The 18,064-nt window shown below is 36.0% G+C and overlaps 1 pseudogene; it reads right to left on the minus strand.

The window, feature by feature from the left end:
• Nucleotides 1–17,190, minus strand: part of LOC137234026 (serine proteinase stubble-like) — a 159,603-nt pseudogene extending 142,413 nt beyond the window's left edge.
• Nucleotides 17,191–18,064: the final 874 nt, after the last annotated feature.

The raw sequence follows: 18,064 nt of genomic DNA on the forward strand, positions 1-18,064 counted from the left end.
CTACGGAGCAAGCTTCAAGGGATGCGCCCTTTTTAGCTAGTTCATCCGCTCTTTCATTGCCATATATTCCCTGGAACACAGTATATATGTATGCTTCACGATTCTTTCCAGGCATTGCTTGCACTCTAACACACTTTTAGAGAGGTAGCCTTAACAGAAACAAAAAATGTCCGACCTTTCGAAAAGACCTTCTTATCAGAATTAGCGGTACCGAAAAGTTATCGCTTAAATTTCGATTTATTATCGATGGTGAACCGTTATTTATTTATTTTTTTATTTATTTATTATTTAAAGTCGACGATGGTCGAGTAATCGGTTTTTTATCGGTTTATTATCGCCGAATCATCGGCTTTTCTTTATTCTTATCGGCTTAATATCGATGGATTACAAATGTGCCGTCGAGTTCATACTGAAGTTTTATCGGTACATATTTCATAAGCCGTAATTCATCTCTAGCTAATCGATAACATGCCGATAACAAACTGGTAAAAATTCTACATAAAATTGATTACTCTTCGATATCAAATCCATAACTTTTTGATAACTTTTCGATAACAAGCCGACAACTTTCCAATAACAAATTGATGACACGCTATCGAAACTCCAATAACAAATCACTAACATTCCGATAACAAATCGCAAGTTATTGTTCTATTATAGGCTTATCATCGATATAAATTATTATCGTCGAGTTACCGGTTTGTTATCGGCTTTCTATCGCCGAATCATTGGCTTGTTTTTTCAGTATCTGTTTTATAACATGTTTTATTCAACTATAACAAATCGATAACATGCCAATAAGAAACTGGCAACCATCCGATAAAAACCGATTACTTTCCGATATCAAATACATACCTATTTGATAACTCTTCGATAATGAGCGGGAAACTTTATGATAACAAATTGGTTGCAACATTTCGACAACAAATCACAAGTTTTTCGATAGCAAATCGATAACTTCTTTTTGATAACAAATCGATAAATTTTGTAGAACACGTCGATAACAAATTGATAACAGTTCGATAACGAATTTTGCAACACTCCGATAACAAATAGATAGCTTTTCGATTAGTTTTCGTAAATAAACGATAGTAAATTGATAACTTTTCGGTAACAATCCGGTAACTCGTCGATGAAAACCGTTAACACTTAGCCTTCCATTAAATTTTTGACTTCTAATGTTGCCTTTCCTCTCCTCTCCTTTTCTTTTTCAATTTCTTCCCGTCCTTTCCCTTACCTCTCCTTTCCTTACTTTTCCTTGCCTCTACTTCCTTTCCTTTCCTTTCCTTCTCTTGCTTGCCTTTCACATCTAAACCTGAAAGGTTACGAACAAGCATACCCTTTATGACCACTGTTGGATGCTTTTCCGTACAAAATGCTCATCAGATCAGCCCCTCCATTACATAAACCCCAAAAAAACTTTAATTTTACAGTTTATTATCAAAATCTTCACATTTCGGTGACTCTGCGGAAGGTTAACAAGCCTGGAAAATATATATAGAGGCTGTATCACACTAGCATCAGAGCTAGAGTAGGTTTAAAGTCATTTTCCTTCTCAAACTTATAGATACCGATGGGTGCAAAGTGTTCTACGACGTGTGAGCTGAAGCTTCCTTTCTGACTCGGCTACTAATCTGGCTATACAGTCGGCTTATTGTTTCTTGTCGTAAAACAAAGTAAGAGGGTGCGAGGTACACGCAAGCACTCACACAGTCAATCATGCATCGTCCAAGGCTATCAGTGGCTCTAACAAAATGTTTTAAGCTGAAATGAACTTCTTCTGATTTCACTTGAATTTGTGTTCACTGTAACATTGAGGGCAACGAGAAAGCAACCGAATTTGCTGGTCACTACCCTCCAAGCTCAAACTAGAGGTTGGTGACCTGCAGAGCCTCTTCGAAGCAAATGCAAGAAACCATTTCGAACTATCTTCTTCTTCTTACTGTAGTGGTAAGTAAACTCCAGCAAGGTTTTATTGATGCTGATGATCCTTACCGTATATTTATCAGGTATGTTCCTGAAAATTGCACCATTTAGGTACTAGCCCGGCCATCTGAGGAACGATTTGATATGACCTCATTGGACTGTTTAGGTCATCATACCCCATCCTAGGATTCGCCATAGTAGGTGAGGTTGAAAAAAGAGTTTGATTAGCTATGAATTACGCTGCCAACTCCTTGAGTGAGTTCGCCGTAACAAAGATGACACTATACTGTTGAAACCATATGTCGTACACTCAAACAATCGCGGTTAATTTAGACTAGTTCCAGAGTTTAATGATATGTTGTTGCTGCTATACTAATTACTTTACACGATATACATCCAAGAATATTCTAAAGCCGAGATTTGTCATTTTTTATCTTCAAATTGGTAGACTTACAGGTTTTATGGCAACATTGAACGGCGCATGCTCAGGCAGATCCATTTTCTGCGAAGCTTCTCATCGCAAAAACCACAGCCGAATGGCAGCTGCATCACGCTGGAACCCGCTTTGAAAAAATCCAAATTTTTTTTGTGATTTCTATAACTACAAACGATGCAATTGATTGTAGTGAAATTCATTTTTTTGTAGTTTTTATAGTTACTCCGAAAATATAATACATTGTGCGGAAACCAAGCAATTTAAGGAAATTTGGGTTTTTTCTTTTTGAAATACGTTTTAAATCGTTTGTAGTTTTTCATACGAAAAAAAATTTTTTTTTTTGTGGACAGGTTTCGGAGATATCGCTAACGCATCTCAAAAAAACCAAGAACGCAGCAATTTGGAAGCACTAAAAGTACTTTTCCTATAACTACAAACGATTAAATTGATTGTAGTGAAATTCATTTTTTTGTAGTTCTTATAGTTACTCCGAAAATATAATACATTGTGCGGAAACCAAGCAATTTAAGCAAATTTGGTTTTTTTCTTTTTGAAATACGTTTTAAATCGTTTGTAGTTTTTCATACGAAAAATAAATTTTTTTTTGGTCCACAGGTTTCAGAGATATCGCTAACGCATCTCAAAAAAACCAAGAACGCAGCAATTTGGAAGCACTAAAAGTACTTTTCCTATAACTACAAACGATGAAATTGATTGTAGTGAAATTCATTTTTTTGTAGTTTTTATAGTTACTCCGAAAATATAATACATTGTGCGGAAACCAAGCAATTTAAGGAAATTTGGGTTTTTTCTTTTTGAAATACGTTTTAAATCGTTTGTAGTTTTTCATACGAAAAAAAATTTTTTTTTTGGTGGACAGGTTTCGGAGATATCGCTAACGCATCTCAAAAAAACCAAGAACGCAGCAATTTGGAAGCACTAAAAGTACTTTTCCTATAACTACAAACGATGAAATTGATTGTAGTGAAATTCATTTTTTTGTAGTTCTTATAGTTACTCCGAAAATATAATACATTGTGCGGAAACCAAGCAATTTAAGCAAATTTGGTTTTTTTCTTTTTGAAATACGTTTTAAATCGTTTGTAGTTTTTCATACGAAAAATAATTTTTTTTTGGTCCACAGGTTTCGGAGATATCGCTAACGCATCTCAAAAAAACCAAGCACGCAGCAATTTGGAAGCACTAAAAGTACTTTTCTTATAACTACAAACGATGAAATTGATTGTAGTGAAATTCATTTTTTTGTAGTTTTTATAGTTACTCCGAAAATATAATACATTGTGCGGAAACCAAGCAATTTAAGGAAATTTGGGTTTTTTCTTTTTGAAATACGTTTTAAATCGTTTGTAGTTTTTCATACGAAAAAAAATTTTTTTTTTGTCGACAGGTTTCGGAGATATCGCTAACGCATCTCAAAAAAACCAAGAACGCAGCAATTTGGAAGCACTAAAAGTACTTTTCCTATAACTACAAACGATGAAATTGATTGTAGTGAAATTCATTTTTTTGTAGTTCTTATAGTTACTCCGAAAATATAATACATTGTGCGGAAACCAAGCAATTTAAGTAAATTTGGTTTTTTTGTTTTTGAAATACGTTTTAAATCGTTTGTAGTTTTTCATAGGAAAAAAAATTTTTTTTTTGGTCCATAGGTTTCGGAGATATCGCTAACGCATCTCAAAAAAACCAAGAACGCAGCAATTTGGAAGCACTAAAAGTACTTTTCCTATAACTACAAACGATGAAATTGATTGTAGTGAAATTCATTTTTTTGTAGTTCTTATAGTTACTCCGAAAATATAATACATTGTGCGGAAACCAAGCAATTTAAGTAAATTTGGTTTTTTTGTTTTTGAAATACGTTTTAAATCGTTTGTAGTTTTTCATACGAAAAAAAATTTTTTTTTTGGTCCACAGGTTTCGGAGATATCGCTAACGCATCTCAAAAAAACCAAGAACGCAGCAATTTGGAAGCACTAAAAGTACTTTTCCTATAACTACAAACGATGAAATTGATTGTAGTGAAATTCATTTTTTTGTAGTTCTTATAGTTACTCCGAAAATATAATACATTGTGCGGAAACCAAGCAATTTAAGCAAATTTGGGTTTTTTCTTTCTGAAATACGTTTTAAATCGTTTGTAGTTTTTCATATGAAAAAACATTTTTTTTTTGGTCCATACGTTTCGGAGATATCGCTAACGCATCTTAAAAAAACCAAGAACGCAGCAATTTGGAAGCACTAAAAGTACTTTTCCTATAACTACAAACGATGAAATTGATTGTAGTGAAATTCATTTTTTTGTAGTTTTTATAGTTACTCCGAAAATATAATACATTGTGCGGAAACCAAGCAATTTAAGTAAATTTGGTTTTTTTGTTTTTGAAATACAGTGGACCCTCGGTTAACGTACACAATTGGTTCTAGCATCTTGCTCGTTATGCAAAACTTTCGTTAAGCAAAACCATTATTCCTATAAGAATCAATGTAAACTAAAATAATGCGTTCCAGGTCGAAAAAAAATACAGTCTTATATGTTTCAATTTGAATTTTTATTGAAAGAAACCTAGTACCTAGCATTATTAATCTACATTAAGCAAAAAACTGTCTAGAGTCGTTTGTTTCTGACGTCCCTTCAAAATTTGTTCAAAATGGGACACAGCATTATCGTTGAATAATTCTGTTGCACATACTGCCGCTGTCTGACTGGGGTGATGCTTTTTAACGTATGATGCCACAAACTTCCATGCTTTGAGCATTTCTCTGATTGCACTAGACGGTTGCTGTTCTTCGGTTATCTCCTCGTCTGATAAAGTTTGCTGCTTAACATCTTGTTGTAAATCACATTGCAATTCTATAAGCTCGTCGGTAGTCAGATCTTCACTGTGCTCTGCCACAAGTTCAGCGATGTCATTTCCATCCACCTCTAGCCCAATACGGTCAGCCAAAAATATTATTTCGTTGGTTATTGGATCCGTAGATACTGCGTCGAGTCCTTCAAATGTGCATTCGGCAAAGCGGTCGGGCCAAAGATTTTTCCAGGAAGATTCGAGTGTTCTCTTAGTAACGCCTTTCCATGCCTTATCAATAATTTTGAGACAGGCAACAATGTGGAAGTGATCTTTCCAAAACTCTTTTAGAGTAAGATTTGTTTTTTCAGTCACGTCAAAGCAATGCTGGAAAAGTTCTTTTGTGTAAAGCTTCTTGAAGTTAGAAATCACTTGCTGATCCATGGGCTGAAGCAATGGGGTTGTATTAGGTGGCAAAAAGTGAATTTTGATGAATTTAAACTCTTCAATGAGTTCATCTTGTAAACTTGGTGGATGTGAAGGAGCGTTATCCATAATAAGCAGGACACGAAGAGGCAAATCCATCTCAATCAAATATTTCAGCACAGAGGGGCCAAAAACATTATTGATCCACTCAGTAAAAAGAACACGTGTCACCCAAGCTTTACTGTTCGACTTCCACATGACATTTAGCTTACTCTTGTCAACATTATGCTTTTTGAAGGCACGTGGATTCTCTGAATGATAGACAAGTAGCGGTTTTATTTTCAAGTCGCCACTTGCATTGGAACAAAGAAGCAGAGTAAGGCGGTCTTTCATTGGCTTATGGCCGGGCATTGCTTTCTCCTCTACTGTTATGTAAGTTCGCTTGGGCATCTTTTTCCAAAAAAGACCCGTTTCGTCGCAATTAAACACCTGCTGGGGCAAGTAACCCTCAGTATCCACAAGCTTCTTGAATTCGCCTACATAACTCTCGGCAGCCTTAGCGTCTGAGCTTGCTGCTTCACCATGCCTTATAACGCTATGAATACCAGTACGTTTTTTGAAATTCTCGAACCACCCCTTACTTGCTTTGAAGTCTTCCCTTCTTGCTGTTGATGTTCCTGGCGACTTTTCAATCAGAGTAGTGAATATCGTTTTAGCCTTCTCACAAATTATATTCTGCGAAATTGTGTCAGCTTGCATTTGCTTTTCGTTAATCCATATCAAAAGCAACCTTTCAACATCATCGAGAATTTGTGGTCGTTGCGAAGAAACTCTTGATACTCCCTTTGAAGCGTTTAGCACCTCAAGCTTGTCCTGATTCTTGAGGATAGTAGAAATCGTTGATTTCGACAAGTTGAACGCACGTCCTAAATCAGCCACACCCAAACCTCCTTTATGTTTTTGAATGATCTTGAGTTTCATTTCAATAGTTATTTTGGTCCTTGTATTTTTCTCCTTTTCCGAATTTTTTTTTTGAGGGCATTTTATGTTAGTTATTTTGCAATTTTTATAAAAGCAAAATTAAAAATAAAAAATTTGTATGTTTCAACACGTCTTGTTAATTTTACGAACAATTCTGCACTAAAATAAAACAAAATTCTGAACTATGAAGCAAAAGCTAAACGCAGACAGCCCAATAATGTGAATTCGGGGTTTCCCCTGTTTAGGTTGTTATGCGAGACTTCGTTCGTAAAGCGAAACTTTTTTCCCAAAAAAATGTATTCGTTATGCGAAATGTTCGTTATGCGGGGCGTTCATTAACCGAGGGTCCACTGTACGTTTTAAATCGTTTGTAGTTTTTCATACGAAAAAAAATTTTTTTTTTGGTCCACAGGTTTCGGAGATATCGCTAACTCATCTCAGAAAAACCAAGAACGCAGCAATTTGGAAGCACTAAAAGTACTTTTCCTATAACTACAAACGATGAAATTGATTGTAGTGAAATTCATTTTTTTGTAGTTCTTATAGTTACTCAGAAAATATAATACATTGTGCGGAAACCAAGCAATTTAAGCAAATTTGGGTTTTTTCTTTCTGAAATACGTTTTAAATCGTTTGTAGTTTTTCATAGGAAAAAAATTTTTTTTTTGGTCCACAGGTTTCGGAGATATCGCTAACGCATCTCAAAAAAACCAAGAACGCAGCAATTTGGAAGCACTAAAAGTACTTTTCCTATAACTACAAACGACGAAATTGATCGTAGTGAAATTCATTTTTTTTTAGTTCTTATAGTTACTACGAAAATATAATACATTGTGCGGAAACCAAGCAATTTAAGCAAATTTGGTTTTTTTCTTTTTGAAATACGTTTTAAATCGTTTGTAGTTTTTCATACGAAAAATAAATTTTTTTTTGGTCCACAGGTTTCGGATTCTCTGGATGATAGACAAGTAGCGGTTTTATTTTCAAGTCGCCACTTGCATTGGAACAAAGAAGCAGAGTAAGGCGGTCTTTCATTGGCTTATGGCCGGGCATTGCTTTCTCCTCTACTGTTATGTAAGTTCGCTTGGGCATCTTTTTCCAAAAAAGACCCGTTTCGTCGCAATTAAACACCTGCTGGGGCAAGTAACCCTCAGTATCCACAAGCTTCTTGAATTCGCCTACATAACTCTCGGCAGCCTTAGCGTCTGAGCTTGCTGCTTCACCATGCCTTATAACGCTATGAATACCAGTACGTTTTTTGAAATTCTCGAACCACCCCTTACTTGCTTTGAAGTCTTCCCTTCTTGCTGTTGATGTTCCTGGCGACTTTTCAATCAGAGTAGTGAATATCGTTTTAGCCTTCTCACAAATTATATTCTGTGGACCAAAAAAAAAATTTTTTTTTTGTATGAAAAACTACAAACGATTTAAAACGTATTTCAAAAACAAAAAAACCAAATTTACTTAAATTCCTTGGTTTCCGCACAATGTATTATATTTTCGGAGTAACTATAAGAACTACAAAAAAATGAATTTCACTACAATCAATTTCATCGTTTGTAGTTATAGGAAAAGTACTTTTAGTGCTTCCAAATTGCTGCGTTCTTGGTTTTTTTGAGATGCGTTAGCGATATCTCCGAAACCTATGGACCAAAAAAAAAATTGTTTTTCCTATGAAAAACTACAAACGATTTAAAACGTATTTCAAAAACAAAAAAAACAAATTTACTTAAATTGCTTGGTTTCCGCACAATGTATTATATTTTCGGAGTAACTATAAGAACTACAAAAAAATTAATTTCACTACAATCAATTTCATCGTTTGTAGTTATAGGAAAAGTACTTTTAGTGCTTCCAAATTGCTGCGTTCTTGGTTTTTTTGAGATGCGTTAGCGATATCTCTGAAACCTATTGACCAAAAAAAAAATTTTTTTTCCTATGAAAAACTACAAACGATTTAAAACGTATTTCAAAAACAAAAAAACCAAATCTACTTAAATTGCTTGGTTTCCGCACAATGTATTATATTTTCGGAGTAACTATAAGAACTACAAAAAAATTAATTTCACTAGAATCAATTTCATCGTTTGTAGTTATAGGAAAAGTACTTTTAGTGCTTCCAAATTGCTGCGTTCTTGGTTTTTTTGAGATGCGTTAGCGATATCTCCGAAACCTGTCGACAAAAAAAAAATTTTTTTTCGTATGAAAAACTACAAACGATTTAAAACGTATTTCAAAAAGAAAAAGCCCAAATTTCCTTAAATTGCTTGGTTTCCGCACAATGTATTATATTTTCGGAGTAACTATAAGAACTACAAAAAAATGAATTTCACTACAATCAATTGCATCGTTTGTAGTTATAGAAATCACAAAAAAAATTTGGATTTTTTCAAAGCGGGTTCCAGCGTGATGCAGCTCCTAATGGCGACCTTTTTTTTAGCAAAAAATGCCTAAAGTATTTTGATGATTTCTGTGCTGTCACTAGACTCTGCGACTATTGGTTAGTTAGACCAGCGTACAATCACTACACCATGACGGACGTCTGCTTATCAAACTAGAACCGCATAAAATAGGATTTGCTTTACGAGTGCAGTCAAAGTTCAAAGTAACAGAGCTAGCGACAAACGGCAGGACCAAAAAACAAATTAAATAAAAAAAAATAACTCATTAAATTTGTAAATAACATGCAAAAAATTATGCAACTAATCCTTAAAGAGAGCAGTCTCCGCACGATCTCTTTGTTGTTGTTATTCTTTGATTTGCTGCTTGTTTTTTGTAGTTCGCATTTGTAGGCACCTCATGCCATTATTGTTTTTATTACAACCAATATTATTGCTCTTGGATTGTTGGCTATTGTTTTTTTTATTATGAGATTTTTTCTTTTTGTTAAAATTTTTTTTACAAAAAAAAATTTAGAAATGCTGATGCACTTACATTGTTGTGTTTTCTTGTGTAGTCTGAATTTGAGTTCAATCTAAAGCTTATAGGGCTTTAAACCGTGACTGTGATTGAAAAAAAAAAAAACAAATAACACCCCAACAGGAATCAGTTTTGGTGATTCTATATGACAGCATGACACTGCTATTACGCGTCCAAAAATATCGAGAGAGATGTCAAAAGACGCGTATTGACCTCAACAACAGTAATCCGAAGGCGAAAAATGAAAATTTTTTACTTTAGGGTACAACTCCTAAAACGTCCAAAAATATCGCGAGAGGTGTCAAAAGACGCGCTTTGGACCCAGGATCACGAATCCGAAAGCGGAAATTGGAAATTTTATTTCTCTCCGGAGATATTTCCAAACAAAATTGAGAATTTCCATGTGGTTGTTGTAATTTTGATGATTTTATGTACCCACAAGGAAAGCTGTGGGTAAACGTGTTTTGCGCGGATATAGATTTGGTCTCCAAACCGGTGTTGGACTAACCCCGGGATAATTTTTTATAAGGGCGGCCGAAGGCCGCCAATGCAGAAAGGAGTTCTGCGCAAAAATACTATGGATTCTACCCCCGGTTTCGGAGCGCTCCGGGTCATTTTGCGGTTTTTTGGAAATATCTTTTGGCAGAAACAAAATTTGGAATTTCCGCTTTCGGATTTGTGGTCCTGGGATCAAAAAGCGAGTCTTTTGCAACCTCTCTCGATATTTTTGGACGCATATTAACAGTGTCATGCTGTCATATAGAATTACCTCAGTTTTATATTTTTCTCTGCGGATTGTTTTGCGAATAATAATCTCTGCGTAATTTTTTTGGGACATCTACTGTTATTCAGTCGCAGCTTAAGTAACTTGCTCATTGTATTGGTTCATAGCATAGAAGCGATTTGTTCCTGTGATGAGAGCTATGTTTGAGTCTGTGATTGGCAGCGGGAAATAAATGCTGTCACAGGCAATCAGTCACGAATATTCCTTGTAAACTGTCGCTGAAGTGTACTGTGATATTTAAGTAGCTGTGACAAAATCACAGGTACACGGTTATTTGCCAACTCTATTTCGAAGTAAAAAAGGCTTCATAAAAGGCAACTACTTATCGTGCGATTTCTTTAGTTCGAAGATTCTTGCAAGTAATCTAGGCCAAGCAGCTCGACACCATTGATCTCTCAAATAAATCAATTATCAAACAATCTGTCTGTTTTGGAGAGTCTGATACGCTGGTGGTTACTGGGCTGCCGGTATACGAGCCCAAGTAACACACGAGAATGTAAAGTTAAACTCAGTTTAGCTCTTCACATTGATTATTTTAAAAGTAGCTGTAAACATAGCTAAAGTCGTTAACTGGTGCTAATTGACAAAATCAAGGGCTATCACATGGTTCTTCCCTTGGTCCACCCAACGTAGTAGGATAATTAGTGCATTCGATACTCAAATATCTACTTTCTGCGTTTTTTTTTTTCAAATTTATTTGTAGTAGAGAAACCGACCTTAATCTGCAGTTTTTGTTAAGTTATTCCAATTGGTTCTTTGGACTGTTCGAGAAAAAAGTCCTGTCGACGATGTATGGTCATGCCAACCGCTACGCCATGTTATGTCAATGCACGAAGAGGAAAGTATTCCTATCGATACCCATATTTGGAAACAGCTGTAAGGGAAGACCTCCGCCAAGAAGACTTGATATCTCTTTGTGTTCGCAATTGGTATCAGCTACGTTTTGAAATAGGGATAGTTAGCCTGACATTTTACGCATCTTCTAGACGTTTAAGCGCCAATTGATTGTGACGACAACATTTCTTCAGCTTTCTCCTTTCAATCAAACAAAGCCACCAACATAATGGCCCACAGTCATAGTTTATGGCTCTAAATTAAGTCGAGCTTTTTGCAAATTGCAAAACTCTTTTATTTAAGTGTGAATATGCGCCAATAAAGCTAAATTTATAACAAGTAAGGAAGGCTAAGTTCGGGTGTAACCGAACATTACATACTTAGTTGAGAGCTGTGGAGACAAAGTAAGGGAAATCACCATGTTGTAAAAGGAACCTAGGGTAACCCTGGAATGTGTTTGTATGACATTGTATCAAATGGAAGGTATTAAAGAGTATTTTAAGAGAGAGTAGGCCATAGTTCTATGGGCGGACGCCATTTAGGGATATCGCCATAAAGGTGGACTAGGGCTGACTCTAGAATTTGTTTGAAAGGGTGTTAATGAGTATTTTAAAAGGGCGTGGGCTTGGTTCTATAGGTGGATGCCTTTTCGATATATCGCCATAAACGTCGACCAGGAGTGACTCTAGAATTTGTCTATACGATACGGGCATCAAATGAAAGGTATTAATGAGTATTTTAAGAGGGCGTGGGCCTTAGTTCTATATGTGGATGTCTTTTCGAGATATCGCCATAAACGTGGACCAGGGGTGACACTAGAATTTGTTTGTACGATATGGGTATCAAATGAAAGGTGTTAATGAGTATTTTAAAAGGGTGTGGGCCTTAGTTCTATAGGTGGGCGCCTTTTCGAGATATCGCCATAAAGGTGGACCAGGGGTGACACTAGAATTTGTTTGTACGATATGGGTATCAAATGAAAGGTGTTAATGAGTATTTTAAAAGGGCGTGGGTCTTAGTTCTATAGGTGGACGCCTTTTCGTGATATCGACATAAAGGTGGACCAGGGGTGACTCTAGAATTTGTTTGTACGATATGGGTATCAAATGAAAGGTGTTAATGAGTATTTTAAAAGGGCGTGGGTCTTAGTTCTATAGGTGGACGCCTTTTCGAGATATCGACATGAAGGTGGACCAGGGGTGACTAGAATTTGTTTGTACGATATGGGTATAAAATGAAAGGTGTTAATGTGTATTTTAAAAAGGAGTGTTCCTTAGTTCTATATGTGGACGCCTTTTCGAGATATCGCCATAAACGTGGACCAGGGGTGACTCTAGAATGTGTTTGTACGATATGGGTATCAAATTAAAGGTATTAATGAGGGTTTTAAAAGGGAGTGGCCCTTAGTTGTATATGTGAAGGCGTTTTCGAGATATCTACCAAAATGTGGACCAGGGTGATCCAGAACATCATCTGTCGGGTACCGCTAATTTATTTATATATGTAATACCACGTACAGTATTCCTTCCAAGATTCCAAGGGCTTTTGATTTCGCCCTGCAAAACTTTTTCATTTTCTTCTCTTTAATATGATAGGTGTCACACCCATTTTACCAAGTTTTTTTCTAAAGTTATATTTTGCGTCAATAGACCAATACAATTACCATATTTCATTTCTTTTTTCGTATTTGGTATATAGCTATGGCATTTTTTTCATTTTTCGTAATTTTCGATATCGAAAAAGTGGGCGTGGTCATATTCGGATTTCGGCCATTTTTTACACCAATACAAAGTGAGTTCAGATAAGTACGTGAACTGAGTTTAGTAAAGATATATCGATTTTTGCTCAAGTTATCGTGTTAAAGGCCGAGCGGAAGGACAGACGGTCGACTGTGTATAAAAACTGGGCGTGGCTTCAACCGATTTCGCCCTTTTTCACAGAAAACAGTTACCGTCCTAGGAGTTAAGCCTCTACCAAATTTCACAAGGATTGTTTAATTTTTGTTCGACTTGTGGCATTAAAAGCATCCTAGACAAATTAAATGAAAAAGGGCGGAGCCACGCCCATTTTGAAATTTTCTTTTATTTTTGTGTTTTGTTGCACCATATCATTACTGGAGTTGAATGTTGGCATAATTTACTTATATGCTGTAAAGATATTAACTTTTCCTTTAAAATTTGAATTAAAAAAATTTTTTTTTTAAAAAGTGGGCGTGGTCGTTCTCCGATTTTGCTAATTTTTATTTAGCAGACATAAAGTAATAAGAGTAACGTTCCTGCCAAATTTCATCATATTATCTTCAACGACTGCCAAATTACAGCTTGCAAAACTTCTAAATTACCTTCATTTAAAAGTATGCGGTGCCACGCCCATTGTCCCAAATTTTACTAGTTTTCTATTCTGCGTCATAAGTTCAATCCGCCTACCAAGTTTCATCGCTTTACCCGCCTTTGGTAATGAATTATCGCACTTTTTCGATTTTTCGAAATTTTCGATATCGAAAAAGTGGGCGTGGTTATAGTCCGATATCGTTCATTTTAAACAGTGATCTGAGATGAGTGCCCAGAAACCTACATACCACATTTCATCAAGATACCTCAAAATTTACTCAAGTTATCGTGTTAACGGACAGAGGGACGGACGGACGGACATGGCTCAATCAAATTTTTTTTCGATACTGATGATTTTGATATATGGAAGTCTATATCTATCTCGATTCCTTTATACCTGTACTACCAACCGTTATGCAATCAAAGTTAATATATTCTGTGAGCTCTGCTCAACTGAGTATAAAAAAATTGCAATAAATTTATTTTCTGCCCGTTTTTTTATCAATAAATATGAAACTGTACCTACGGTTATGGTGGTCCCTTGCCTGAGCCATACTACACACATGTATACGGATGGTTTAAAATTAATGGAAGAGTTTCAGTCCGCTGTTTACTGTGTTGACCCAGAAATAAGTAGATCCTACAGGCTGCCAGATTACTGCAGTGTTTTTCAGGCGGGAATCAAAGCAGTGAAGAAAGCAGCAGAAATTCTGGAGGAAGCGAGCTTAAGCTGCAGCTGCGTCAATATATTTATTGATAGTCAGGCTGCGATTAAGGAATAACCTCACAAAGTACTTCATCGAGAAGTGCTTTGGAACGCAAAGAAGCTTTGGAAAAACTTCGCTCCATACACGTTTGCCTAGGTTCCCGGTTATAAAGGTATAGCAGGTAACGAAAAGGCCGACGAGTTGGCAAAGGAGGGTGCAACACTCGCTGAGTCGACGATAGACGTCCCAATCGGTTTGAGAGAAATCAAAAGGAGTTGCATATGATCCAACAAACAGGAAGGGCGTTGACAAAAGCGCGAGGCCGCAAAATTTCTAAGATCAAGTGCAAAGCAAAAGTGGCTCATATCTCGGAAGAGAGAAGACTTATGCGCATACTGACTGGACACTGCCTTCTGGCGTCACATGCTTATAAGTTAAGCCTCGTCAGTAGCAGCAAGTGCAGGGAGTGTTAGCTGCAGGAAGAAACGTTTGAGCACGTTCTGTATTCGTGTCCTGCGCATGCCAGGTGAAGGCTCCAGCTATTAGGGGCGGCAGAGTTGCCAGATCTCGCGGCAGCAATTAAGCTGGGTCCTAGAAGTTTGCTAATATTTGCCAAGAGGACGTAGTTATTCTATAACATATATTCTGGCACCTGATTCGGGTTCTTCCGTTTGGTCGTCAAACAAATTCTGGTAACAATATGCACATATTCACTATATGTGAGATCTTTATTGACCGTCCAGTTCAAGCTAACCTTACTCACGGCTATCGTAAGATGATCAAATATTAGGAGGCTAAAAAGAACGAACGATTCTAAAAAAATCAATTCTTCATATCTCTAAAAATACATCCATTTCAAGTCCTTGTACTCGTAGCAATTAAGGTACTTCCCGTAGGATTCGCGGAATGTTATCGATGTTAAAAGTTGTTTGCTGTATATTGAGCCGGTACATTCTGGAAATCAGCACATTTATAGTACTAACCCAACAATGGGAACAATTGATATGACCACGTTGAATATAGAACAAATGACTGGACGACGAAAAAGGAGAGTTGAAGAGCGGGGGAAGAAGAGTGAGAGATAAAAACTCCTTAAAATGCATGCAGATATACCAAAGTTATTGCGGAGCAACGTCTGCACGTATTGCTTCTGTGAAATATACCTGCAGGTTCGTTGCTTAAGTCTTTTGTTATGAAGTGAAAAGCTAAAGGGTTATTGGAGACGCTTTGTAACATTTGGCCCTGAAACTGCATCTGCTATTGGGTAAGCAATACAATTTGACAAATAAAGGCTATTAGCTCCAAAATTTTTTTATTTAGTAGCTCAAAAATATTGAAAACAACTAGACCGGGCGCTTAAACGCACACAAAAGTGTATGCGAGTGTGATTGACATGTGGGTGTAAAGCGAAATATGTAAATTTTGCATTTTATTAACTTTCGAGGTTTCTTTAGTAATAAAAAATTATGTAAGCCAAGTGTTACGCCTGAGTCAACAATTGGGGCCTTGTTGCATTTAAGGCAGTAGTAAGAGTAGGTAGGAGTAAAGCAAAAAAAAAAAAAAGTATAAGAAAAGAAAATGCGTCCGGAGACGCTACTTACCAACACATATGAACAGTAAATTTGTTGTGACAAAACGCATTTTGTCTAAAGCTTCAGCTGGGTTTTAAAAGATGCCGTTTTGTGCAATTTTAACAGTTGCTTGGCGCTCCTACAAGTTGTTCAATTTTTTTGATGGTATTTTTTTTTGTTTTGTGTTTTTTTTTTTTGTAAAATATTTTCACTATTACTCAATAGTGAATAGAGTTAGAGTATTAAACGACAAATGAAAATGTTGTTTTGCAGGAAGCGATTTGTGAGATTTTTGCACTTTTTTGCTTTGAAAATCCACAACACTAAATTAGCCAGCTGTTGTTGGGTACTTCCAAGCAGCAAATTTTTTTTTTTTTTTTTTGCAAACCGGCTGACCAATAAAGCAAAATTCAATGTGGTAATTTTAGATAAAAGCTTAACTGCTTAGTTTGTAGTTTGTTGATTTCTTAAGCTGGTCATGTGCATATGTGTGTGTAATGAATGTACGAGGTCTTCATTTTGGCCTTCATTGGATGCGCGTTTGAGTCGATTTGTTTGTTGTTGACAATGAAAATGAAAGTGATTTGCTGCTAAATTTAACTTGGTTGATTATTTTAAGCACTTAAACTGTGATTTCTATTATTTGTGTTTTTTTCGAATTTGGTATAATTTATAACGAGCTTGTTTGCTTAATAATTTTGCAGCTTTTTTGTTTGTTCACTTATTTTACTTTGTTTATTTATTTGATGCAATAATCTATGGATCAACCAATGTTGTTGCTATTTTCTTTGCAATTAGCCAATTTAAAAGTCAAATAAACTTTTAAGTTTATTATAATTTCGCGCTTAGTTTTTAGTTTTACTTGTTGTTGTAAAAACTCAAACAAAAAAAAATCATAAAAAATTTAACGCACTTGTATAAGCAACTATTATTTTCACCAGCTTTATATTACCATAAAGCAAGCATAATAATCACAACTAAAATTCCTTTTTTTTTTAACTACTTTAACTACACCGTCAACATTTTTTATAATTTGGCCGCATATTTCACGTTATATTTTTTGTTGTTGTAAATTCCAAGCTATATTTAACCATCAAAAATTCATTAACAAACACAATGCAGTTTATCGAAATTTAAATTTTTTTATTTGCATACACAATCTATAAAAACAAAATATTAGACGTGCTGTATCTCATTTAAATATTTATCGATTTTAATTTTTTTTTGAAAATTTTTTGTTTCAATTTCATATTTAGCGCACCATACTCGAACCCCTACCGTTGTCGCCTGTTGCACATTACCAACTGAATTTTACGGCAAAATTATTTTGAATTTTGTCGTTGCCGCTTTGTTGGTTGCGATCTATGTATTCACAGTTGTTATTGTATAAGCTCAGCTTGCGCATGTGCACATGTGACGCTGACTTATGGCGTTAAGCTTTTGCGCAGGCGCAATGGTTAGCTTCGCCTTTTTGCTGTTTCCAACTCTTTATAAGCTTCGAAATAACTGCTAACGCCACCATTCGGTTATTTATTGTTTCTGGTAAAAATTTGACTGCGTTTATGACTTTAAATTGGGTTTTATGCTTTTACAGCTTATAGCGAAGCATTATTCGTTAAACTTAGGCTCACGAAGTGTTCGAGAAATCAATCAAATGCATTTCTCAATGCACTTTTGTGTTATTTGTTAAACCAGCAGAGCTGGCAGATTTCGTTTTACGCGAATTTTGGCATTCTTGTATTTACAAATTTTCCACACTTCCATCTCTTATTCGTTCCTCGAATTCTTTTCCACCATTTCTCACCCAGTCTCCTTTTCCACCACCTTTTTTCCACCATTATCACTTACATATCTGCTTTCCCTCTACCCTCTCTCATTGCCAATAACACTACTACCATCATTCCAGTACCAATACCATTCTCAGAACTTCCGCCACTACCTCTACCATCATAAATTCCATTACCACCACCATTACTACTTCCAAGTAATTATTGCTTCTCTTACAAGTATCGCTATCACTACCACTACCATTATCACAACTCTAACACTACCACCACCACTGCTCCTACCATACTCCCTGTCTCTACCACAACCTATACTATTCCCACTACTATTATTACTGCTACTACCACTACTGTTTCCACCACTACTGCTAAAACCACCACCACCACCACACACATTGTCACTACCTCTACCACAACCACCGCCGCTATGACTGCCCTTACCTTCCACCGCTACCATTGCCACAACCAGTTCCACTACCACTATCACTACAACCTCTACTATCACTGTGACTGCCACTACCATTACCACCGCCACTACCACAACTACTACCACTAC

The sequence above is a fragment of the Eurosta solidaginis genome, chromosome 1, assembly GCF_040869045.1.
Source record: "Eurosta solidaginis isolate ZX-2024a chromosome 1, ASM4086904v1, whole genome shotgun sequence".
Classification (NCBI taxonomy): Eukaryota; Metazoa; Arthropoda; class Insecta; order Diptera; family Tephritidae; genus Eurosta; species Eurosta solidaginis.